Source organism: Eucyclogobius newberryi, unplaced genomic scaffold (assembly GCF_026437365.1).
Source record: "Eucyclogobius newberryi isolate DKJ021-1_F unplaced genomic scaffold, fEucNew1.0.hap1 SCAF_61, whole genome shotgun sequence".
Taxonomy (NCBI): Eukaryota; Metazoa; Chordata; class Actinopteri; order Gobiiformes; family Gobiidae; genus Eucyclogobius; species Eucyclogobius newberryi.
In genome coordinates this window covers 235871-261646 of record NW_027316290.1, presented here as the reverse complement: position 1 = coordinate 261646, position 25776 = coordinate 235871, and the positions used below count along the sequence as shown (strand labels likewise).

General features: G+C 48.2%; 1 protein-coding gene and 1 long non-coding RNA gene across 2 annotated transcripts in view; one reads left to right on the top strand and one right to left on the bottom strand.

Moving 5' to 3' along the window:
- The window catches only part of ntsr1 (neurotensin receptor 1 (high affinity)), an 88036-nt gene that overhangs the window by 4873 nt on the left and 57387 nt on the right, over positions 1-25776 (bottom strand). The window lies entirely within an intron of this gene.
- LOC140348196 (uncharacterized) lies at positions 20929-25032 on the top strand. The gene is made up of 3 exons (XR_011924405.1): positions 20929-21014; positions 23831-23877; positions 24989-25032. It is a non-coding gene; the product is annotated as an uncharacterized lncRNA (long non-coding RNA).

Below are 25776 nucleotides of genomic sequence, written 5' to 3'. Positions count from 1 at the left end.
GGCACGAGAGAGAGAGGCAAGAGAGAGAGACACGAGAGAGAGAGGCACGAGAGAGAGACACGAGAGAGAGAGGCACGAGAGAGAGACACGAGAGAGAGAGGCAAGAGAGAGAGACACGAGAGAGAGAGGCACGAGAGAGAGACACGAGAGAGAGAGGCACGAGAGAGAGAGGCACGAGAGAGAGAGGCACGAGAGAGAGAGGCACGAGAGAGAGAGGCACGAGAGAGAGACACGAGAGAGAGAGGCACGAGAGAGAGACACGAGAGAGAGAGGCACGAGAGAGAGAGAGGCACGAGAGAGAGAGGCACGAGAGAGAGAGGCACGAGAGAGAGAGGCACGAGAGAGAGAGGCATGAGAGAAAGGTACGAGAGAGAGGCACGAGAGAGAGAGGCACGAGAGAGAGGCACGAGAGAGAGAGGCACGAGTGAGAGAGGCACGAGAGAGAGGCACGAGAGAGAGGCACGAGAGAGAGGCACGAGAGAGACAGGCACGAGAGAGACAGGCACGAGAGAGAGAGGCACGAGTGAGAGAGGCACGAGAGAGAGGCACGAGAGAGAGAGGCACGAGAGAGAGAGGCACGAGAGAGAGAGGCACGAGAGAGAGGCACGAGAGAGAGAGGCACGAGAGAGAGAGGCACGAGAGAGAGAGGCACGAGAGAGAGAGGCACGAGAGAGAGACACGAGAGAGAGAGGCACGAGAGAGAGGCACGAGAGAGAGAGGCACGAGAGAGAGAGGCACGAGAGAGAGAGACACGAGAGAGAGAGGCACGAGAGAAAGGCACGAGAGAGAGGCACGAGAGAGAGGCACGAGAGAGAGGCACGAGAGAGAGGCACGAGAGAGAGAGGCACGAGAGAGAGGCACGAGAGAGAGGCACGAGAGAGAGAGACACGAGAGAGAGAGGCACGAGAGAAAGGCACAAGAGAGAGACACGAGAGAGAGAGGCACGAGAGAGAGAGGCACGAGAGAGAGAGGCACGAGAGAGAGAGGCACGAGAGAGAGAGGCACGAGAGAGAGAGGCACGAGAGAGAGAGGCACGAGAGAGAGAGGCACGAGAGAGAAAGGCACGAGAGAGAGGCACGAGAGAGAGGCACGAGAGAGAGGCACGAGAGAGAGAGGCACGAGAGAGAGAGGCACAAGAGAAAGGCACGAGAGAGAGAGACACGAGAGAGAGAGGCACGAGAGAGAGACACGAGAGAGAGAGGCACGAGAGAGAGAGAGGCACGAGAGAGAGAGGCACGAGAGAGAGAGGCACGAGAGAGATAGGCACGAGAGAGAGAGACACGAGAGAGAGAGGCACGAGAGAGAGAGGCACGAGAGAGAGACACGAGAGAGAGAGGCACGAGAGAGAGAGAGGCACGAGAGAGAGAGGCACGAGAGAGAGAGGCACGAGAGAGATAGGGACACGAGAGAGAGGCACGAGAGAGAGAGACACGAGAGAGGCACAAGAGAGAGGGACGAGAGAGAGGCACGAGAGAGAGAGAAATTCCCCTTGTGTGGATATTAAAGGATTGTCTTATCTCATCTTATCTTAGGAGCTAAGGACAGAGGGAGGAGCTAAGGACAGAGGACTCTGGGACATTGTCTCTTGTCCCTATGAACATCGTTTAATCCTTTTTCACTGTCGCCCTCAGAGACTGTTGTTGTGATTTTGGGCGTTACAAAATAAATGGAATTGAATGGAAAGGTTGTTGTTGTTGTTGTTGTTGTTGTTGTTTTTATGGCGGTTGGCATCCGAGTGTTGCATTACCGCCAGACTTTATTGTTGTTGTTGTTGTTGTTGTTGTTTTATGGCGGTTGGCATCCAAGTGTTGCATTACCGCCAGACTTTATTCCTCAGACTCTGTCGTAGTCCTCAGACTCTGTCGTAGTCCGTAAAAGAACTCCTTCCATTGCTTTGGTGTTACAAAGCCCATGAGGTCATGATATGTCTTTGTGACTAGAATAGTTGTTGTTGTTTCAGAGACCAACCGGCTTTATTCCAGGGAGACTCTTCTTCATCTTCCTCTCCTTCTTTGACGTTCGGTGCTTCCACCGTACAGCTTTATTCTTTAGGCTTCATTCTATAGGCTTTAATATTTCCACTGATGTCGCTGCTTGGTAGCCGTGCGTCCACGAGACTGGACGAGGACAGGAGACCACCCCCACCCCCATCTCGTCACTCTGATCACTCTGACTCCCCAAAAGCAGACCCCCATCACTCCGACTCCCATTTAGCGCCTTTAGCCTGTTTTCTATATCTGCCCAATCAAGCTCCTTTGTTCCAAGGAATCTCCCTGCAGCTTTAGCAATGATCCTGATCCTTTCAGTTCTGCTTTGAGTCTGAGCAGCACAGTTTACAACATCCACCATAAAGAGTACAAAATCCTCTCTATCCACAACCAGGGTATTCTCATTAATTCTGGAACCTGCACACTTGGGACCTCCACTCTTGAAACCTTCACACTTCTTGGGAGCCACGCTGGCCTTTCTCATTTCGCCCTGGCTGGGAGCAGCGCTGGCTCCTCTCTCTGTATTTACTCTAAACTCGTTACTTGAAACTTTCTTGACTGCATCTGCATAGGATATACCTTGAGAGACCTTTATTTTATGCACCTCAGCAGCTCTTTTGCTAAACCTGCATCCCCCGTAGGCAGAGCTATGTTCTTCCCCACAGTTACAGCACTTCAGTTTTGCTCCCACGTCACACTTCCCATACTCGTGATCTCCTGCACATTTACCACATCTTTGCCTCCCTCTACAGACCGCTGCAATATGCCCAAAGCGCTGGCACTTAAAGCAACGCAGGGGCGGTGGAACATATGGCCTAACGTCATGGCACATGAACCCAATGAACACCTTACTAGGCAGGCACCTCCCTTCAAGTGTTACCATTACCGACAAGCTGTCACATCTTACCCCAGATCGGGTCACCTTCAACCGCCTAGCGTCCACCACCTTAGCTCCAGTCAAATTCTCCTTAACTTCATCCACAGACGTCGCCGTAGGGACACCTACGATAACTCCTCTGACCGTGTTTCTTTCAGCATCAGACACAAGAATGTCCTTTCCACCCAGACGTTTAGTTCCAATCGCCTTCCGTTGCTGAGCCGCGTCCTTGCACACGACCAGCAGCGAGCCATCTCTAAGGACACTCGCACTCTTGATCACTCCCACAGCTACAGTTAGGCTCTTTGACAATGCCACTGAATTCCACTCCTTAAAGGATGCACTATCCTGTGCAAGCTTTATGATCACCTTACAGTCTCTGCTCTCACTCCGGATAGCAATAGCTTCAGCCTCATCCTGCTGCTCATTCCCAGAACCCTCGGACGAGCTAAGGGACTTTTTACGTTTCCGGGCACGTGCAGCCAGAAAAGGCTGCTCCTCCACGCCGTCCAGAACGTCTTCGACCACCGATCCACTCTCCTCCGCCATCTCCCGTCTCTCCAGACCGGAGACTAGCTCTTCTTCTTCTTCTTCTTCTTTGGTGTTTTATGACTAGAATAGTTGTTGTTTCAGAGACTCAGACTTCGTCGTAGTCCTCAAAAGTTCTTCTTCCATTGCTTTGGTGTTACAAAGCCCATGAGGTCATGAGACGTCTTTGTTGTTGTTTCCTTTAGGTTCAGAGTCCGAGCGGCTTCATTCCAGGGCTGACTCTTCATCTTCCTCTCCTTCTTTGATGTTCGGTGCTTCTGCCGTCCAGTTTTGTTCTTTAGGCTCCATTCTTTAGGCTTTGATATTTCCACTGATGTCGTTGCTTGGCAGCCGTGCATCTACTAGACTGGGCGAGGACAGGAGACCACCCCCACCTCCATCTCGTCACTCTGATCACTCTGATTCTCCAAAAGTAGACGCCGTCACTCCGACTCCCATTCAGCGCCTTTAGCCTGTTTTCTATTTCTGCCTCAAGCTCTTTTGTTCCGAGGAATCTTCCTGCAGCTTTAGCAAAGATCCTGATCCTTTCAGTTCTGCTTTGAGTTTGAGCAGCTCAGTTTATAACATCCACCATAAAGAGTACAAAATCCTCTATCCTCAACCAGGGTATTCTCATTCATTCTGGAACCTGCCTTCTTGGAACCTGCACACTTGGAACCTCCGCACTTGGAACCTGCACACTTGGAACCTGCACACTTGGAACCTGCCCACTTGGAACCTCCGCACTTGGAACTTGGAACCTGCACACTTGGAACCTGCACACTTGGAACCTGCCCACTTGGAACCTGCACACTTGGAACCTGCACACTTGGAACCTGCACACTTGGAACCTGCACACTTGGAACCTGCACACTTGGAACCTGCACACTTGGAACCTCCGCACTTGGAACCTCCGCACTTAGTGTTGCATTACCGCCAGACTTTATTCCTCAGACGTTTCGTAGATCCACACTTGGAACCTGCACACTTGGAACCTGCACACTTGGAACCTACACACTTGGAACCTACACACTTGGAACCTGCACACTTGGAACCTGCACACTTGGAACCTGCACACTTCTTGGGAGTGGTTTCAAACGCTGGTTTCTCTCATTTTGCCCTGGCTGGGAGCAGCGCTGGCTTCTCTCTCTGTAATCACTTCAACCTCGTTACTTGAAACTTTCTTGACTGCATCCGCATAGGAAATACCTTGAGAGACCTTCATTTTCTGCACCTGAGCAGCTCTTTTGCAAACGTGCATCCCCGAGCTATGTTCTTCCCCACAGTTACAGCACTTCAGTTTTGCCCCTTCGTCACACTTCCCATACTCGTGATCTCCTGCACATTTCCCACATCTTTGCTTCCCTCTGCAGACCGCTGCTATGCCCAAAGCGCTGGCACTTAAAGCAACACAGGGGCGGTGGAACATATGGCCTAACGTCTAACCCTAACCATTACCGACAGGCTGTCACATCCCACCCCAAACCGGGTCACTTTCAACCGCCTAGCGTCCACCACCTTAGCTCCAGTCAAATTCCCCTTAACTTCTTCCACAGACGTTGCCGCAGGGACACCTACGATAACTCCTCTGACCGTGTTTCTTTCAGCATCAGACACAAGAATGTCCTTTCCACCCAGACGTTTAGTTCCAATCGCTTTCCTTTGCTGAGCCGCGTCCTTGCGAGCCGTCCCTAAGGACACTCGCACGCTTGATCACTCCCTAACCCTACATGCAGGCTCTTTGTCAACGCCACTGGGTTCCACTCCTTAATGGACGCATTATCCTGTGCAAGCTTTATGATCCCCTTACACACTGCTCTCATCCCCGACATCGACAGCTTCATCCTGCTGCTCACTTCCAGAACCCTCGGACAAGCTAGAGGACATGTCACGTTTCCGTTTTTGAGACTCCTTCTCCGGCTGCTCAGCGGCTTGAGCAACGGTGTCGGCTGGACCAGCAGCGGCCGCCTCCTTCTTGTTTTCCGCCGCCTTCAGGGCCTCACATGGGTCGGTCTCATCGTCCAATAGCGGGTTGAACCGGTTGGACACGATGCAGCCGAAGCCTTCTTGCAGGGCACGCCTCTTCCTCCTCTGACGTTTTATGGCGGGCATGCTTCTTCCTAAGTCCAGGAGCTGCCTATGCCGGCGTCCTTCTTCGAGCCACTCCTCGGGTGGCACCCAAGTGCACGTGCTGGCAGGCTATGGTCTCAGCATGTAATGATTAGAGAATGTGGGTTTATGATAAAGTGACAATGTTATTACATTTTGATAATTGAGCGTCTGTTTATGATGTCATCAAGCAGACGCTATATGTTCTACACTTTCACCGATTTCAACAAGTTTGACCTTATTACAATCGCTTTCACCCTCTTATTGCTGCTGTTGCTTTAGACATCTTTACACACCAGAACATTTTTCAGTATTTGCAAAAGTAAATTGCTAATGCTAACACTAATGCTAACGTTAATGCTAAGCATTAGCATTAGCGTCTCTACAGGGAGGAGGAGGTGCAGCCGGGTCACCGAGGCTCTCTCCCTTTCTCCCTGCTCAGGTCTGCGTTCAGCACCATCGTGCAATTTGTCAACTATTTGAGTCGCAAACTACGCAATCACACACACATGTAGTACTGATACACACATGTAGTACTGATACACACATGTAGTACTGATACACACATGTAGTACTGATACACACAGGAATATCTTATCTTATCTTATCTTATCTTATCTTACTCTGACACACACATGTAGTACTCTGACACACACATGTAGTACTGATACACACATGTAGTACTGATACACACAGGAATATCTTATCTTATCTTACTCTGACACACACATGTAGTACTCTGACACACACATGTAGTACTCTGACACACACATGTAGTACTCTGACACACACATGTAGTACTCTGACACACACATGTAGTACTCTGACACACACATGTAGTACTCTGACACACACATGTAGGACTCTGACACACACATGTAGGACTCTGACACACACATGTAGTACTGTGACACACATGTAGTACTGATACACACATGTAGTACTGATACACACATGTAGTACTGATACACACATGTAGTACTGATACACACACATGTAGTACTCTGACACACACATGTAGTACTCTGACACACACATGTAGTACTCTGACACACACATGTAGTACTCTGACACACACATGTAGTACTCTGACACACACATGTAGTCCTCTGACACACACATGTAGTACTGATACACACATGTAGTACTGTGACACACATGTAGTACTGTGACACACACATGTAGTACTGATACACACATGTAGTACTGATACACACATGTAGTACTCTGACACACACATGTAGTACTCTGACACACACATGTAGTCCTCTGACACACACATGTAGTACTGTGACACACATGTGTTACACACATGCAGGTCCTTTTCCACAAATTTTGCACATTACACTTCTTTACACAACTAAACTACATGTTGTTGTTTTATGGCGGCTGTATCCAAGTGTTCCATCACCAAGTGTTACATCACCAAGTGTTACATCACCAAGTGTTACATCACCAAGTGTTACATCACCAAGTGTTCCATCACCAAGTGTTCCATCACCAAGTGTTCCATCACCAAGTGTTCCATCACCAAGTGTTCCATCACCAAGTGTTCCATCACCAAGTGTTACATCACCAAGTGTTACATCACCAAGTGTTCCATCACCAAGTGTTCCATCACCAAGTGTTCCATCACCAAGTGTTACATCACCAAGTGTTACATCACCAAGTGTTACATCACCAAGTGTTCCATCACCAAGTGTTCCATCACCAAGTGTTCCATCACCAAGTGTTACATGCAGGAAGGAGGATTGACTCAGGTGGATGATCTCAATAGTGCAATTGTCTCGCTCATCACGCAGTCAGCGGTAGGCACGATTCCTAAGAGTGGTGGTAGTGGACATAGGAAGCGGGTGCCGTGGTGGACTGAAGCATGTGGTCATGCTGTTAGGGCGAGAAATGCGGCGTTTCGCCGGCTAAGGGTTGCCCACACTGAGGGTGCCCTCATTGACTACAAGAGGGCCCGCGCTGTTGTGCGGAAAACTGTGAGAACGGCCAAGAGTGCCTATTGGAGGCGGTATTGTTCCAAAATTGGGAGAGAAACGCGTCTCGGGGATGTTTGGGGGATGATTAAGCGGATGCATGGGGTTGAGCGCCGTCATGGGACCCCGGTCCTAATACTGAATGGTGTTGAAGCAGTCAGCGACGTTGACAAAGCTGAACTGTTGGCCAGCACCTTTGTGTCGGTGCACAGCTCTGACAATCTCTCACCTGCGGAAAGGCACTACAGGGAGAGTACTCTGGCCCAGAATTCTGAGCTGATTGGGCACCAGCCTTCGACTCAAGATGACCTTGACCTTCCGTTTAGTTTGTTTGAGCTAAGGAGAGCACTTTCTAAGGCGAAACAGACAGCCCCGGGTAAAGATGAGGTGTGCTATGACATGCTCTCTCATTTGACTGATGACACGCTTGGGCTAGTCCTGGGTCTTTTCAACCGTGTTTGGGATTCAGGTTGTGTTCCATCTGCGTGGAAACAGTCTACGGTGGTGCCGGTTCTGAAGCCGGGTAGGCCAGCGTCTGACCCTTCAAGTTATAGGCCGATTGCCTTGACGTCGCAGCTCGGGAAAACAATGGAGCGCATGGTTACCGAGCGGTTGGATTACTTCTTGGAGAGTCAGGGTTTGCTTCCTGCGCACCAGAGTGGTTTCCGTAGGGGCAGGAACACCATGGATTCCGTGCTGTGTTTGGAATCTGATATCCAGCTGGCCAGGGCTCAGAAAGAAAAGGTTATTGCGGTGCTCTTTGATGTGGAGAAGGCGTACGATATGGTTTGGAAGGATGGGCTCCTCATTAAGCTGCGGAAGTGTGGTGTGAAGGGTAAACTGTTTAACTGGGTCCGGAGCTTTCTGTCTGGCCGGCGTATCCAAACCAGAGTGGGCGCTGCTTACTCTGGGGTCTATGGGGTGGAGAATGGGATCCCGCAGGGGAGTGTGTGTAGCCCTATCTTGTTCAATGTTATGATTAAGGACATCTTTGACGACGTGGATGGGTCTGTTGGGAGGAGCCTTTATGCTGACGATGGCGCTCTATGGGTGAGAGGGAGGAATCTCCGGTTTTACGAGGCGAAACTGCAAAGGGCAATACAGCAGCTGGAGCAGTGGACCCTGAAGTGGGGGTTTAAACTGTCCGTACGGAAGTCTCAAGTGATCTGTTTCTTCAATGGGCATAGGGACGTCTCCCTTCGACTGCATGGGCAGGTGCTCGAACAGGTCAGGGAGGTGAGGTTCTTGGGGGTCACCTTTGACGAGAGGCTTAGTTGGCGTCGGCACATTGATGAGGTCAGTGGTAAATGCAAAAGGGTGAATAACTTGCTTCGTTGTCTATCCGGCCAAGACTGGGGGGCCAGCAGAAGGTCGCTCCTGGGTATTTATCGGGCCGTCATGAGGGCGGCTATTGATTATGGCTGTATAGCCTACATGTCTGCGGCTGAGACTAACTTAAAGAAGCTTGATGTGGAGCAAGCCCAGGCCTTGCGCATCTGCTGTAGGGCTTTTAGGACCTCCCCTGTCTCGGCGCTGCAGGTTGAGTTGGGGGAATTGCCGTTACGGCTCCGGAGGCTAGAACTTCTGTTGGCTTACTGGGTGAATGTGCAAGGTCATACGAGCTCTCACCCGGTGAGGGACTTTCTCAGGGTTGATGGGGGGCAGAGTGAGGCTGGCGGTATGGTTTTCAGCCAGGTAGGAAATGCGAAGGCGCGGCTTGCAGGGGTTGGTGATCTGCGTGTGAGCCCGTCGGTGGCTTTGTCTGCTATAGCTCCGTGGAAGTTTGTCCCGGCTCCTGTTGATGTTAGCTTGCATGGCAAGCTTAGAGGAGTCGCTGGGAGGGCACCGCAGTTTGCCGTTCAAGCGCTCATCGATAAGCACTCAGGTGATGTGTTTATTTATACCGACGGGTCTAGGGATCCTGAGAGTGGGCGTACTGGCGCCGCTTATTTTGTGCCTGACCTGGGGCTGGCGGTCAAGAAGAGGTTGACAGATCGCCTTTCTGTTTTCACGTCGGAACTTATAGCGATACGGTTGGCGTTGGAATGGGCGGAATCTGCTTTGCAGTGTTGCGGCATTGTGGTGGCCTCTGACAGCCTTTCTGCATTGCAAATGTGCAATTCTGTCATATGTGCAATTGCTGTTGGAATTCATGTGAAATTCATGTGCAATCTATGTGCTGTCGTGACACATATTCATGTGCAATTGCTGTCGGGATCACATGCAATGGTATTTATGTATTTATTTGTTCAGGGAGTTTTTGTTTATTTATAGGAGATCTTCTACTGAAAGTGTTTTTCAGACTTCCTATAAGTGATCTGTTCTTCTGGATCTACCTCTGTATCTACCTGCGTTGCACCAATGAAATTTCCCCATGTGAGACAATAAAGGAATATCTTATCTTATCTTAAAGCATTATATCTGGGAAATCGGATTGCAGACAAGATGTGTTGAATGGCATCTTCTGTCTGATGCTCTCCCTGTCCAGGAAGGATGTGAGGGTTTCCTTCATTTGGGTCCCTGCGCATGTGGGGGTGGATGGTAACGAAATGGCTGATGCACTGGCTAAACGTTCCCTTCGGCGGCCATCAATTGATGTGGCGGTTGAGTTGGGCAAGTCTGAAATCAAGCCCGTTATCAAGAGTCATGTGGTCGGCCTTTGGCAGGAATTTTGGAGCCATTGTGTTACTGGACGGCATCTCTATCACGTACAGGGTAGTGTGGGTCCTTGCGGGTCTATGGGCAGGAACGCGTGGGAGGAAAGGGCCTTCGCCCGCATGAGGATTGGCCATACTGGACTCAATTGGTCACTGAGTAGGATAGGCAAACATCCGACCGGTCTGTGTGGTCACTGTCGGGTGCCAGAGACTGTCGAGCATGTGCTGATTTGCTGTGAGGCTTATGATAGGGAAAGGGCCGGGTTGGCCTTTGTGGTTTCGGAATAATGGGCGGGAGTTCAATCTGCGGAACGTTCTGGCGATCCAGTCACAGGGTTTGTGTCAGGCTGTGGTTGCTTACTTATGTAGCACAGGGCTGGGTAAACGTTTATAGAGGTGGGGGGTGTTGGAGACTGAGCCGAGGATGAGGAGCAAGAGGATGTTCTAACGCGCTTGGACTTCATGGGCCTAGAAACGCCAAAGTGATGGAAGAAGGACTTCTAAAGGATAAAACGACAAAGACGTCCCATGACCTCATGGGCTTTGTAAAACAACAAAGACGTCCCATGATCTCATGGGCTTTGTACTTCCAAAGCACCGAACATCAAAGAGGGCGAGGAAGGTGAAGAAGAGTCTCCCTGGAATAAAGCCGGTTGGTCTCTGACACAACAACTATTCTAGTCACAAAAACACATCATGACCTCATGGGCTTTGTAACGCCAAAGCGATGGGAGGAGTACTTTTACGGACTACGACAGAGTCTGAGGACTACGAAACGTCTGAGGAATAAAGTCTGGCGGCAATGCAACACTCGGATGCCAACCGCCATAAAACAACAACAACAACAACTGCCAGACTTTACTCTTCAGACTTCATTCTTCAGACTTTACTCTGTGTTTTAAAGCTCACGAGTTCAAAGCTCGTTAGAACAGACTCGAACATTCCATTCCACGGCTCGAGCTGAACAAGAATAAAGTATTTACTACACACGGCCTATGAAAGAGAGAGGACCGGGTCGGCCTTGTGCTTTCAGAATAATGGGCGGGAGTTCAATCCATGGAACGTTCTTGATCCAGTCACAGTGTTTGTGTGAGGCTGTAGTACTTACTTATATAGCAGTGTTTGTGTGAGTTGTTTAGTCAGTTATAGAGTTGTGGTGTGTAGTTTAGTCAGTTATAGAGTTGTGGTGTGTAGTTTAGTCAGTTATAGAGTTGTGGTGTGTAGTTTAGTCAGTTATAGAGTTGTGGTGTGTAGTTTAGTCAGTTATAGAGTTGTGGTGTGTAGTTTAGTCAGTTATAGAGTTGTGGTGTGTAGTTTAGTCAGTTATAGAGTTGTGGTGTGTAGTTTAGTCAGTTATAGAGTTGTGGTGTTTAGTTTAGTCAGTTATAAAGTTGGGGTGTGTAGTTGTTGTTGTTGTTGTTGTTGTTGTTTTATGGCGGTTGGCATCCAAGAGAGACGGGAGATGGCGGAGGAGAGTGGATCGGTGGTCGAAGACGTTCTGGACGGCGTGGAGGAGCAGCCTTTTCTGGCTGCACGTGCCCGGAAACGTAAAAAGTCCCTTAGCTCGTCCGAGGGTTCTGGGAATGAGCAGCAGGATGAGGCTGAAGCTATTGATGTCCGGAGTGAGAGCAGAGACTGTAAGGTGATCATAAAGCTTGCACAGGATAGTGCATCCTTTAAGGAGTGGAATTCAGTGGCATTGTCAAAGAGCCTAACTGTAGCTGTGGGAGTGATCAAGAGTGCGAGTGTCCTTAGAGATGGCTCGCTGCTGGTTGTGTGCAAGGACGCGGCTCAGCAACGGAAGGCGATTGGAACTAAACGTCTGGGTGGACAGGACATTCTTGTGTCTGATGCTGAAAGAAACACGGTCAGAGGAGTTATCGTAGGTGTCCCTACAGCGACGTCTGTGGATGAAGTTAAGGAGAATTTGACTGGAGCTACGGTGGTGGACGCTAGGCGGTTGAAGGTGACCCGGTCTGGGGTAAGATGTGACAGCTTGTCGGTAATGGTAACACTTGAAGGGAGGTGCCTGCCTAGTAAGGTGTTCATTGGGTTCATGTGCCATGACGTTAGGCCATATGTTCCACCGCCCCTGCGTTGCTTTAAGTGCCAGCGCTTTGGGCATATTGCAGCGGTCTGTAGAGGGAGGCAAAGATGTGGTAAATGTGCAGGAGATCACGAGTATGGGAAGTGTGACGTGGGAGCAAAACTGAAGTGCTGTAACTGTGGGGAAGAACATAGCTCTGCCTACGGGGGAGGCAGGTTTAGCAAAAGAGCTGCTGAGGTGCATAAAATAAAGGTCTCTCAAGGTATATCCTATGCAGATGCAGTCAAGAAAGTTTCAAGTAACGAGTTTAGAGTAAATACAGAGAGAGGAGCCAGCGCTGCTCCCAGCCAGGGCGAAATGAGAAAGGCCAGCGTGGCTCCCAAGAAGTGTGAAGGTTTCAAGAGTGGAGGTCCCAAGTGTGCAGGTTCCAGAATTAATGAGAATACCCTGGTTGTGGATAGAGAGGATTTTGTACTCTTTATGGTGGATGTTGTAAACTGTGCTGCTCAGACTCAAAGCAGAACTGAAAGGATCAGGATCATTGCTAAAGCTGCAGGGAGATTCCTTGGAACAAAGGAGCTTGATTGGGCAGATATAGAAAACAGGCTAAAGGCGCTAAATGGGAGTCGGAGTGATGGGGGTCTGCTTGTGGGGAGTCAGAGTGATCAGAGTGACGAGATGGGGGTGGGGGTGGTCTCCTGTCCTCGTCCAGTCTCGTGGACGCACGGCTACCAAGCAGCGACATCAGTGGAAATATTAAAGCCTATAGAATGAAGCCTAAAAAATAAAGCTGTACGGTGGAAGCACCGAACGTCAAAGAAGGAGAGGAAGATGAAGAAGAGTCTCCCTGGAATAAAGCCGGTTGGTCTCTGAAACAACAACAACTATTCTAGTCACAAAGACATATCATGACCTCATGGGCTTTGTAACGCCAAAGCAATGGAAGGAGTTCTTTTACGGACTACGACAGAGTCTGAGGACTACGACAGAGTCTGAGGACAAAGCACTGGAAGTCAAGGCACTGGAAGAAGAACTTTTAAACAGGGAAGTCAAGGCACTGGAAGAAGAACTTTTAGGACTACGACAGAGTCTGAGGACTACATCCGAGTGTTGCATTGCCGCCAGACTTTGTTCCTTAGACTTTGTCGAAAGTTTCCTTAATGCAGTGGTGGAGGACTACGAATCTAGTCACAAAGACATATCATGACCTCATGGGCTTTGTAGCACCAAAGCAATGGAAGGAGTTCTTTTACGGACTACGACAGAGTCTGAGGACAAAGCACTGGAAGAAGAACTTTTAAACAGGGAAGTCAAGGCACTGGAAGAAGAACTTTTAGGACTACGACGGGGTCTGGGGAGTGGAGTCTGGCGGTGGTGCAACGCTCGGATGTCAACCGCCATAAAACAACAACAACAATGTTACACTTGAATACCAGGAGAGTCTGAGGACTACGACAAAGTCTGAGGAATAAAGTCTGGCGGTAATGCAACAATTGGATTCCAACCGCCATAAAACAACAACAACAACAACAACAATGGAAGGAGTACTTTTACGCAAGAATGCAGACACTCGCAATGGCTTCAGCATTGCACATTAACTAGTTTTTTTAAATGCAATTAAATAAATAATCACCACATTTGTGTAAAAACAATTGGTAACTTTGAGTTCTGGAGATTTAAAGCTAAAGGTGAATAAACCAGGACTAAACCAGGACTAAACCAGGACTAAACCAGGACTAAACCAGGTCTAAACCAGGTCTAAACCAGGACTAAACCAGGTCTAAACCAGGACTAAACCAGGACTAAACCAGGACTAAACCAGGACTAAACCAGGTCTAAACCAGGACTAAACCAGGACTAAACCAGGTCTAAACCAGGTCTAAACCAGGTCTAAACCAGGTCTAAACCAGGTCTAAACCAGGTCTAAACCAGGTCTAAACCAGGTCTAAACCAGGTCTAAACCAGGACTAGACCAGGACTAGACCAGGACTAAACCAGGACTAAACCAGGTCTAAACCAGGTCTAAACCAGGTCTAAACCAGGACTAAACCAGGTCTAAACCAGGTCTAAACCAGGACTAAACCAGGACTAAACCAGGACTAAACCAGGTCTAAACCAGGACTAAACCAGGACTAAACCAGGACTAAACCAGGTCTAAACCAGGTCTAAACCAGGACTAAACCAGGTCTAAACCAGGTCTAAACCAGGACTAAACCAGGTCTAAACCAGGTCTAAACCAGGTCTAAACCAGGTCTAAACCAGGACTAAACCAGGACTAGACCAGGACTAAACCAGGTCTAAACCAGGACTAGACCAGGCCTAAACCAGGCCTAAACCAGGACTAAACCAGGACTAAACCAGGCCTAAACCAGGACTAGACCAGGTCTAGACCAGGACTAAACCAGGACTAAACCAGGTCTAAACCAGGACTAAACCAGGACTAAACCAGGTCTAAACCAGGTCTAAACCAGGTCTAAACCAGGTCTAAACCAGGACTAAACCAGGACTAAACCAGGACTAAACCAGGACTAAACCAGGACTAAACCAGGACTAAACCAGGTCTAAACCAGGACTAAACCAGGACTAAACCAGGTCTAAACCAGGTCTAAGCCAGGTCTAAACCAGGTCTAAACCAGGACTAAACCAGGACTAAACCAGGACTAAACCAGGTCTAAACCAGGACTAAACCAGGTCTAAACCAGGTCTAAACCAGGACTAAACCAGGACTAGACCAGGACTAAACCAGGACTAAACCAGGTCTAAACCAGGTCTAAACCAGGACTAGACCAGGACTAGACCAGGACTAGACCAGGCCTAGACCAGGCCTAGACCAGGCCTAGACCAGGCCTAAACCAGGACTAAACCAGGACTAAACCAGGCCTAAACCAGGACTAGACCAGGTCCAAACCAGGTCCAAACCAGGACTAAACCAGGTCTAAACCAGGACTAAACCAGGTCTAAACCAGGTCTAAACCAGGACTAAACCAGGACTAAACCAGGTCTAAACCAGGTCTAAACCAGGACTAAACCAGGTCTAAACCAGGACTAAACCAGGACTAAACCAGGACTAAACCAGGTCTAAACCAGGTCTAAACCAGGTCTAAACCAGGTCTAAACCAGGACTAAACCAGGACTAAACCAGGTCTAAACCAGGACTAAACCAGGACTAAACCAGGTCTAAACCAGGTCTAAACCAGGACTAAACCAGGTCTAAACCAGGACTAGACCAGGACTAGACCAGGACTAGACCAGGACTAGACCAGGCCTAGACCAGGCCTAAACCAGGACTAAACCAGGACTAAACCAGGCCTAAACCAGGACTAGACCAGGTCTAAACCAGGTCTAAACCAGGACTAAACCAGGTCTAAACCAGGTCTAAACCAGGACTAAACCAGGTCTAAACCAGGTCTAAACCAGGACTAAACCAGGTCTAAACCAGGACTAAAACAGGACTAAAACAGGACTAAACCAGGACTAAACCAGGACTAAACCAGGTCTAAACCAATTCTAAACCAGGTCCAAACCAGGACTAAACCAGGTCTAAACCAGGTCCAAACCAGGACTAAACCAGGTCTACACCAGGTCTAAACCAGGTCTAAACCAGGACTAAACCAGGTCCAAACCAGGTCTAAACCAGGACTAAACCAGGTCCAAACCAGGACTAAACCAGGACTAAACCAGGTCTAAACCAGGACTAAACCAGGTCTAAACCAGGTCTAAACCAGGTCTAAACCAGGTCTAGACCAGGACTAAACCAGGACTAAAACAGGACTAAACCAGGTCTAAACCAGGACTAAACCAGGTCTAAACCAGGTCCAAACCAGGTCCAAACCAGGACTAAACCAGGACTAAACCAGGACTAAACCAGGTCTAAACCAGGACTAAACCAGGTCTAAACCAGGTCTAAACCAGGTCTAAACCAGGACTAAACCAGGTCTAAACCAGGACTAAACCAGGTCCAAACCAGGTCCAAACCAGGTCTAAACCAGGTCCAAACCAGGACTAAACCAGGTCTAAACCAGGTCTAGACCAGGACTAAACCAGGACTAAAACAGGACTAAACCAGGACTAAACCAGGTCTAAACCAGGTCTAAACCAGGTCTAAACCAGGACTAAACCAGGTCTAAACCAGGTCTAAACCAGGACTAAACCAGGTCTAAACCAGGACTAAACCAGGTCTAAACCAGGTCCAAACCAGGACTAAACCAGGTCTAAACCAGGACTAAACCAAGTCTAAACCAGGTCTAAACCAGGACTAAACCAGGACTAAACCAGGTCCAAACCAGGTCCAAACCAGGACTAAACCAGGTCTAAACCAGGACTAAACCAGGTCTAAAACAGGACTAAACCAGGACTAAAACAGGACTAAACCAGGTCTAAACCAGGTCTAAACCAGGTCTAAACCAGGACTAAACCAGGTCTAAAACCAGGACTAAAACCAGGACTAAAACCAGGTCTAAACCAGGACTAAACCAGGCCTAAACCAGGTCTAAACCAGGTCCAAACCAGGACTAAACCAGGTCTAAACCAGGTCTAAACCAGGACTAAACCAGGACTAAACCAGGACTAAACCAGGTCTAAACCAGGACTAAACCAGGTCTAAACCAGGACTAAACCAGGTCTAAACCAGGACTAAACCAGGTCTAAACCAGGTCCAAACCAGGACTAAACCAGGTCTAAACCAGGTCTAAACCAGGACTAAACCAGGTCTAAACCAGGTCTAAACCAGGACTAAACCAGGACTAAACCAGGACTAAACCAGGTCCAAACCAGGTCCAAACCAGGTCTAAACCAGGTCTAAACCAGGTCTAAACCAGGACTAAACCAGGTCTAAACCAGGACTAGACCAGGACTAGACCAGGACTAAACCAGGTCTAAACCAGGACTAGACCAGGACTAGACCAGGACTAGACCAGGACTAGACCAGGCCTAGACCAGGCCTAGACCAGGCCTAGACCAGGCCTAAACCAGGACTAAACCAGGACTAAACCAGGCCTAAACCAGGACTAGACCAGGTCCAAACCAGGTCCAAACCAGGACTAAACCAGGTCTAAACCAGGACTAAACCAGGTCTAAACCAGGTCTAAACCAGGTCTAAACCAGGACTAAACCAGGACTAAACCAGGTCTAAACCAGGTCTAAACCAGGACTAAACCAGGTCTAAACCAGGACTAAACCAGGACTAAACCAGGACTAAACCAGGACTAAACCAGGTCTAAACCAGGTCTAAACCAGGTCTAAACCAGGTCTAAACCAGGACTAAACCAGGACTAAACCAGGTCTAAACCAGGACTAAACCAGGACTAAACCAGGTCTAAACCAGGTCTAAACCAGGACTAAACCAGGTCTAAACCAGGACTAGACCAGGACTAGACCAGGACTAGACCAGGCCTAGACCAGGCCTAAACCAGGACTAAACCAGGACTAAACCAGGCCTAAACCAGGACTAGACCAGGTCTAAACCAGGAATAAACCAGGTCTAAACCAGGACTAAACCAGGTCTAAACCAGGTCTAAACCAGGACTAAACCAGGTCTAAACCAGGTCTAAACCAGGACTAAACCAGGTCTAAACCAGGACTAAAACAGGACTAAAACAGGACTAAACCAGGACTAAACCAGGACTAAACCAGGTCTAAACCAATTCTAAACCAGGTCCAAACCAGGACTAAACCAGGTCTAAACCAGGTCCAAACCAGGACTAAACCAGGTCTACACCAGGTCTAAACCAGGTCTAAACCAGGACTAAACCAGGTCTAAACCAGGACTAAACCAGGTCCAAACCAGGTCTAAACCAGGACTAAACCAGGTCCAAACCAGGACTAAACCAGGTCTAAACCAGGTCTAAACCAGGACTAAACCAGGTCTAAACCAGGTCTAAACCAGGTCTAAACCAGGACTAAACCAGGTCTAGACCAGGACTAAACCAGGACTAAAACAGGACTAAACCAGGTCTAAACCAGGACTAAACCAGGTCTAAACCAGGTCCAAACCAGGTCCAAACCAGGACTAAACCAGGACTAAACCAGGTCTAAACCAGGACTAAACCAGGTCTAAACCAGGTCTAAACCAGGTCTAAACCAGGACTAAACCAGGTCTAAACCAGGACTAAACCAGGTCCAAACCAGGTCTAAACCAGGTCCAAACCAGGACTAAACCAGGTCTAAACCAGGTCTAAACCAGGTCTAGACCAGGACTAAACCAGGTCTAGACCAGGACTAAACCAGGACTAAAACAGGACTAAACCAGGACTAAACCAGGTCTAAACCAGGTCTAAACCAGGTCTAAACCAGGACTAAACCAGGTCTAAACCAGGTCTAAACCAGGACTAAACCAGGTCTAAACCAGGACTAAACCAGGTCTAAACCAGGTCCAAACCAGGACTAAACCAGGTCTAAACCAGGACTAAACCAGGTCTAAACCAGGTCTAAACCAGGACTAAACCAGGACTAAACCAGGTCCAAACCAGGTCCAAACCAGGACTAAACCAGGTCTAAACCAGGACTAAACCAGGTCTAAACCAGGTCTAAAACAGGACTAAACCAGGACTAAAACAGGACTAAACCAGGACTAAACCAGGACTAAACCAGGTCTAAACCAGGTCTAAACCAGGTCTAAACCAGGACTAAACCAGGACTAAACCAGGTCTAAAACCAGGACTAAAACCAGGACTAAAACCAGGTCTAAACCAGGACTAAACCAGGTCTAAACCAGGTCTAAACCAGGTCCAAACCAGGACTAAACCAGGTCTAAACCAGGTCTAAACCAGGACTAAACCAGGACTAAACCAGGACTAAACCAGGTCTAAACCAGGACTAAACCAGGTCTAAACCAGGTCTAAACCAGGTCTAAACCAGGACTAAACCAGGTCTAAACCAGGTCCAAACCAGGACTAAACCAGGTCTAAACCAGGTCTAAACCAGGACTAAACCAGGTCTAAACCAGGTCTAAACCAGTACTAAACCAGGACTAAACCAGGACTAAACCAGGTCCAAACCAGGTCCAAACCAGGTCTAAACCAGGACTAAACCAGGTCTAAACCAGGACTAAACCAGGTCTAAACCAGGACTAAACCAGGTCTAAACCAGGTCTAAACCAGGACTAAACCAGGACTAAACCAGGACTAAACCAGGTCTAAACCAGGTCTAAACCAGGTCTAAACCAGGTCTAAACCAGGTCTAAACCAGGTCTAAACCAGGACTAAACCAGGACTAAACCAGGTCTAAACCAGGTCTAAACCAGGACTAAACCAGGTCTAAACCAGGACTAAACCAGGACTAGACCAGGACTAGACCAGGACTAGACCAGGACTAGACCAGGCCTAGACCAGGCCTAGACCAGGCCTAGACCAGGCCTAAACCAGGCCTAAACCAGGACTAAACCAGGCCTAAACCAGGACTAGACCAGGTCTAAACCAGGACTAAACCAGGACTAAACCAGGACTAAACCAGGACTAAACCAGGTCTAAACCAGGACTAAACCAGGACTAAACCAGGTCTAAACCAGGACTAAACCAGGACTAAACCAGGTCTAAACCAGGTCTAAACCAGGACTAAACCAGGTCTAAACCAGGACTAAACCAGGTCTAAACCAGGTCTAAACCAGGACTAAACCAGGTCTAAACCAGGTCTAAACCAGGACTAAACCAGGTCTAAACCAGGACTAGACCAGGACTAGACCAGGACTAGACCAGGCCTAGACCAGGCCTAAACCAGGACTAAACCAGGACTAAACCAGGCCTAGACCAGGACTAGACCAGGACTAAACCAGGTCTAAACCAGGTCTAAACCAGGACTAAACCAGGTCTAAACCAGGTCTAAACCAGGACTAAACCAGGTCTAAACCAGGACTAAACCAGGACTAAAACAGGACTAAAACAGGACTAAACCAGGACTAAACCAGGTCTAAACCAGGACTAAAACAGGACTAAACCAGGTCTAAACCAGGACTAAACCAGGACTAAACCAGGTCTAAACCAGGTCTAAACCAGGTCCAAACCAGGTCTAAACCAGGACTAAACCAGGTCCAAACCAGGACTAAACCAGGTCTAAACCAGGTCTAAACCAGGACTAAACCAGGTCTAAACCAGGTCTAAACCAGGACTAAACCAGGTCTTAACCAGGTCTAAACCAGGTCAAAACCAGGACTAAACCAGGTCTAAACCAGGACTAAAACAGGACTAAACCAGGTCTAAACCAGGACTAAACCAGGTCTAAACCAGGTCCAAACCAGGTCCAAACCAGGTCCAAACCAGGTCCAAACCAGGACTAAACCAGGTCTAAACCAGGTCTAAACCAGGACTAAACCAGGTCTAAACCAGGTCCAAACCAGGTCCAAACCAGGTCCAAACCAGGTCCAAACCAGGACTAAACCAGGTCTAAACCAGGTCTAAACCAGGACTAGACCAGGTCTAGACCAGGACTAAACCAGGACTAAAACAGGACTAAACCAGGACTAAACCAGGTCTAAACCAGGTCTAAACCAGGTCTAAACCAGGACTAAACCAGGTCTAAACCAGGACTAAACCAGGTCTAAACCAGGTCTAAACCAGGACTAAACCAGGTCTAAACCAGGACTAAACCAGGTCCAAACCAGGACTAAACCAGGTCTAAACCAGGTCTAAACCAGGACTAAACCAGGTCCAAACCAGGTCCAAACCAGGACTAAACCAGGTCTAAACCAGGACTAAACCAGGTCTAAACCAGGTCTAAAACAGGACTAAACCAGGACTAAAACAGGACTAAACCAGGACTAAACCAGGTCTAAACCAGGTCTAAACCAGGTCTAAACCAGGACTAAACCAGGTCTAAAACCAGGACTAAAACCAGGTCTAAACCAGGACTAAACCAGGTCTAAACCAGGTCTAAACCAGGTCCAAACCAGGACCAAACCAGGTCTAAACCAGGTCTAAACCAGGACTAAACCAGGACTAAACCAGGACTAAACCAGGACTAAACCAGGTCTAAACCAGGTCTAAACCAGGACTAAACCAGGTCGAAACCAGGTCCAAACCAGGACTAAACCAGGTCTAAACCAGGTCTAAACCAGGACTAAACCAGGTCTAAACCAGGTCTAAACCAGGACTAAACCAGGACTAAACCAGGACTAAACCAGGTCCAAACCAGGTCCAAACCAGGTCTACACCAGGACTAAACCAGGTCTAAACCAGGACTAAACCAGGTCTAAACCAGGACTAAACCAGGTCTAAACCAGGTCTAAACCAGGTCTAAACCAGGACTAAACCAGGACTAAACCAGGACTAAAACAGGACTAAACCAGGTCTAAACCAGGACTAAACCAGGACTAAACCAGGTCTAAACCAGGACTAAACCAGGTCTAAACCAGGTCTAAACCAGGACTAAACCAGGTCTAAACCAGGACTAAACCAGGACTAAACCAGGACTAAACCAGGTCTAAACCAGGTCTAAACCAGGACTAAACCAGGACTAAACCAGGACTAAACCAGGACTAAACCAGGACTAAACCAGGTCTAAACCAGGTCTAAACCAGGACTAAACCAGGTCTAAACCAGGACTAAACCAGGTCTAAACCAGGTCTAAACCAGGACTAAACCAGGTCCAAACCAGGACTAAACCAGGTCTAAACCAGGTCTAAACCAGGACTAAACCAGGTCTAAACCAGGTCTAAACCAGGTCTAAACCAGGACTAAACCAGGTCTAGACCAGGACTAAACCAGGACTAAAACAGGACTAAACCAGGTCTAAACCAGGACTAAACCAGGTCTAAACCAGGTCCAAACCAGGTCCAAACCAGGACTAAACCAGGACTAAACCAGGTCTAAACCAGGACTAAACCAGGTCTAAACCAGGTCTAAACCAGGTCTAAACCAGGACTAAACCAGGTCTAAACCAGGACTAAACCAGGTCCAAACCAGGTCTAAACCAGGTCCAAACCAGGACTAAACCAGGTCTAAACCAGGTCTAAACCAGGTCTAAACCAGGACTAAACCAGGTCTAGACCAGGACTAAACCAGGACTAAAACAGGACTAAACCAGGACTAAACCAGGTCTAAACCAGGTCTAAACCAGGTCTAAACCAGGACTAAACCAGGTCTAAACCAGGTCTAAACCAGGTCTAAACCAGGACTAAACCAGGTCTAAACCAGGTCCAAACCAGGACTAAACCAGGTCTAAACCAGGTCTAAACCAGGTCCAAACCAGGACTAAACCAGGTCTAAACCAGGACTAAACCAGGTCTAAACCAGGTCTAAAACAGGACTAAACCAGGACTAAAACAGGACTAAACCAGGACTAAACCAGGACTAAACCAGGTCTAAACCAGGTCTAAACCAGGACTAAACCAGGTCCAAACCAGGTCTAAACCAGGACTAAACCAGGACTAAACCAGGACTAAACCAGGTCCAAACCAGGTCCAAACCAGGTCTACACCAGGACTAAACCAGGTCTAAACCAGGACTAAACCAGGTCTAAACCAGGACTAAACCAGGTCTAAACCAGGACTAAACCAGGTCTAAACCAGGTCTAAACCAGGTCTAAACCAGGACTAAACCAGGACTAAACCAGGACTAAAACAGGACTAAACCAGGTCTAAACCAGGACTAAACCAGGTCTAAACCAGGACTAAACCAGGTCTAAACCAGGACTAAACCAGGTCTAAACCAGGTCTAAACCAGGACTAAACCAGGTCTAAACCAGGACTAAACCAGGACTAAACCAGGACTAAACCAGGTCTAAACCAGGTCTAAACCAGGACTAAACCAGGACTAAACCAGGACTAAACCAGGACTAAACCAGGACTAAACCAGGTCTAAACCAGGTCTAAACCAGGACTAAACCAGGTCTAAACCAGGACTAAACCAGGTCTAAACCAGGTCTAAACCAGGACTAAACCAGGTCCAAACCAGGACTAAACCAGGTCTAAACCAGGTCTAAACCAGGTCTAAACCAGGTCTAAACCAGGACTAAACCAGGTCTAGACCAGGACTAAACCAGGACTAAAACAGGACTAAACCAGGTCTAAACCAGGACTAAACCAGGTCTAAACCAGGTCCAAACCAGGTCCAAACCAGGACTAAACCAGGACTAAACCAGGTCTAAACCAGGACTAAACCAGGTCTAAACCAGGTCTAAACCAGGTCTAAACCAGGACTAAACCAGGTCTAAACCAGGACTAAACCAGGTCCAAACCAGGTCTAAACCAGGTCCAAACCAGGACTAAACCAGGTCTAAACCAGGTCTAAACCAGGTCTAAACCAGGACTAGACCAGGTCTAGACCAGGACTAAACCAGGACTAAAACAGGACTAAACCAGGACTAAACCAGGTCTAAACCAGGTCTAAACCAGGTCTAAACCAGGACTAAACCAGGTCTAAACCAGGTCTAAACCAGGACTAAACCAGGTCTAAACCAGGACTAAACCAGGTCTAAACCAGGTCCAAACCAGGACTAAACCAGGTCTAAACCAGGTCTAAACCAGGACTAAACCAGGACTAAACCAGGTCCAAACCAGGTCCAAACCAGGACTAAACCAGGTCTAAACCAGGACTAAACCAGGTCTAAACCAGGTCTAAAACAGGACTAAACCAGGACTAAAACAGGACTAAACCAGGACTAAACCAGGACTAAACCAGGTCTAAACCAGGTCTAAACCAGGTCTAAACCAGGACTAAACCAGGTCTAAAACCAGGACTAAAACCAGGACTAAAACCAGGTCTAAACCAGGACTAAACCAGGTCTAAACCAGGTCTAAACCAGGTCCAAACCAGGACTAAACCAGGTCTAAACCAGGACTAAACCAGGACTAAACCAGGACTAAACCAGGACTAAACCAGGTCTAAACCAGGACTAAACCAGGTCTAAACCAGGTCTAAACCAGGACTAAACCAGGTCTAAACCAGGACTAAACCAGGTCTAAACCAGGTCCAAACCAGGACTAAACCAGGTCTAAACCAGGTCTAAACCAGGACTAAACCAGGTCTAAACCAGGTCTAAACCAGTACTAAACCAGGACTAAACCAGGACTAAACCAGGTCCAAACCAGGTCCAAACCAGGTCTAAACCAGGTCTAAACCAGGTCTAAACCAGGACTAAACCAGGTCTTAACCAGGTCTAAACCAGGTCTAAACCAGGACTAAACCAGGTCTAAACCAGGACTAAAACAGGACTAAACCAGGTCTAAACCAGGACTAAACCAGGTCTAAACCAGGTCCAAACCAGGTCCAAACCAGGTCCAAACCAGGTCCAAACCAGGTCTAAACCAGGTCTAAACCAGGTCTAAACCAGGACTAAACCAGGTCTAAACCAGGTCCAAACCAAGTCCAAACCAGGTCCAAACCAGGTCCAAACCAGGACTAAACCAGGACTAAACCAGGTCTAAACCAGGTCTAAACCAGGTCTAAACCAGGACTAAACCAGGTCTAGACCAGGACTAAACCAGGACTAAAACAGGACTAAACCAGGACTAAACCAGGTCTAAACCAGGTCTAAACCAGGTCTAAACCAGGACTAAACCAGGTCTAAACCAGGACTAAACCAGGTCTAAACCAGGTCTAAACCAGGACTAAACCAGGTCTAAACCAGGACTAAACCAGGTCCAAACCAGGACTAAACCAGGACTAAACCAGGTCTAAACCAGGTCTAAACCAGGACTAAACCAGGTCCAAACCAGGTCCAAACCAGGACTAAACCAGGTCTAAACCAGGACTAAACCAGGTCTAAACCAGGTCTAAAACAGGACTAAACCAGGACTAAAACAGGACTAAACCAGGACTAAACCAGGACTAAACCAGGTCTAAACCAGGTCTAAACCAGGTCTAAACCAGGACTAAACCAGGTCTAAAACCAGGACTAAAACCAGGTCTAAACCAGGACTAAACCAGGTCTAAACCAGGTCTAAACCAGGTCCAAACCAGGACTAAACCAGGTCCAAACCAGGACTAAACCAGGACTAAACCAGGACTAAACCAGGACTAAACCAGGTCTAAACCAGGTCTAAACCAGGACTAAACCAGGTCTAAACCAGGTCCAAACCAGGACTAAACCAGGACTAAACCAGGTCTAAACCAGGTCTAAACCAGGACTAAACCAGGTCTAAACCAGGACTAAACCAGGACTAAACCAGGTCCAAACCAGGTCCAAACCAGGTCTACACCAGGACTAAACCAGGTCTAAACCAGGACTAAACCAGGTCTAAACCAGGTCTAAACCAGGTCTAAACCAGGACTAAACCAGGACTAAACCAGGACTAAACCAGGACTAAACCAGGTCTAAACCAGGACTAAACCAGGTCTAAACCAGGACTAAACCAGGTCTAAACCAGGTCTAAACCAGGACTAAACCAGGTCTAAACCAGGACTAAACCAGGACTAAACCAGGTCTAAACCAGGTCTAAACCAGGACTAAACCAGGACTAAACCAGGACTAAACCAGGACTAAACCAGGTCTAAACCAGGACTAAACCAGGTCTAAACCAGGTCTAAACCAGGACTAAACCAGGTCTAAACCAGGACTAAACCAGGTCTAAACCAGGTCTAAACCAGGACTAAACCAGGTCCAAACCAGGACTAAACCAGGTCTAAACCAGGTCTAAACCAGGACTAAACCAGGTCTA